This window comes from Chrysochloris asiatica, unplaced genomic scaffold, assembly GCF_000296735.1.
Source record: "Chrysochloris asiatica unplaced genomic scaffold, ChrAsi1.0 scaffold00089, whole genome shotgun sequence".
Lineage (NCBI taxonomy): Eukaryota > Metazoa > Chordata > Mammalia > Afrosoricida > Chrysochloridae > Chrysochloris > Chrysochloris asiatica.
This window is the reverse complement of record NW_006408607.1, coordinates 12172672-12173935: the sequence shown is the minus strand read 5'-3', so window position 1 is coordinate 12173935 and position 1264 is coordinate 12172672. Positions and strand designations below refer to the sequence as shown.

Sequence of the window (1264 nt, the reverse complement as noted above, 5' to 3'; positions counted from 1 at the left end):
ATAAATAGATATACCATACTAGCATTAATCAAAATAAAATTGATATGTTTTGCTAAAAAGAAGCTCAGGTGCCAACTGTGAGAACAGACTCTAAATTGTTCCTAAACAAGTTCAGGCTGAAGTGGATAAAAATTAAAACAAGCCCACAAAAGGCAACATATAACCTGGCATATGTTGTGTGTCAGTTATGACACATAGTGACCTTGAACAGGGTTTCTAAGGAGCTGCTGGTGGGTTTGAACTGTCATTCTTGTGGTTCAAAGTCCAGTGTTGACCCTATAGCACTACATTAGGAATTCCACCTGAAATATGTTCCACCTGGATTTGGAGATCATCTCAAGAAGAAATTTAACGTGTTAGACGCTAGTGATGAAAAAAATGAAGAGTTGTGGTATGGTATCAAGAATCTAATACGTGCTCTTTCCCTCGCTTCAGATCAGGCAGATGCCAGGTTTTCTGGGCCAGCCATGACAAAAATCAAGGCACGAGACCTTCGCGGCAAGAAGGACAAGGTGCTGCTGAAACAGTTAGAAGTTCTGAAGGTGGAATTGTCCCAGCTGCTTGTCACCATAGTGATGGGCGGTTACTAATCTCTCTAAAATCGAAGTTCTCACAAATCAATTGCCCGGGTTCTAACTGTCAACACCAGACTTGAAAAAAAACAACAACATGCCATTATGCCGCAGACTCAACAAACAGGAGAAGAACCTGAAGACCAAGAAACGGTAGCAGAAGGAGTCGCTGTACCCACAGTGGAAGTATGCAGTCAAAACCTGAGACTCATAGAGAAATAAATAAACTGGCTGACCCGTTTCAAAGAATAATAATAATAAAAAGAATCTCATACATGAAGAAAGCAAACATTCATCAGAAAGAGAGGAAGAAAGAAAGGAAAAAAATGGATACTAGAAGAGACTCTGAAACATGCTCTGGAGCATAGAGAAGCTAGAGCAAATGGAAGAAATGAGAAACAAAACAGCTGAACAGAAAATTTCAAAGGGCAGTTCAAGAACATAAAGTCAATTGTTGTTTTGTTAGGTGTTATTGGGTTGGTTCCGGCTTCTTGGGGACTTTTTGTCAACAGAATGAAACAATGACGGATCGTGGCCAACCTCCCAATTGTTGCCGAGCTTGAGCCCATTGATGCTGCCACTTTGTCAATCATCTCGCTGGGGGTCTTCCCTTTTTCTCTGACCCTCCACCTTACCAAACATGATACTCTTCTCCAGCGACTGTCCCTTTGACGATATCTCTGAAGCGAAGT

At 41.3% G+C, this 1264-nt stretch overlaps 1 pseudogene; it reads left to right on the top strand.

Annotated features, from left to right (window-relative positions):
• Positions 1 to 590, top strand: part of LOC102837473 — a 63260-nt pseudogene extending 62670 nt beyond the window's left edge.
• Positions 591 to 1264: the final 674 nt, after the last annotated feature.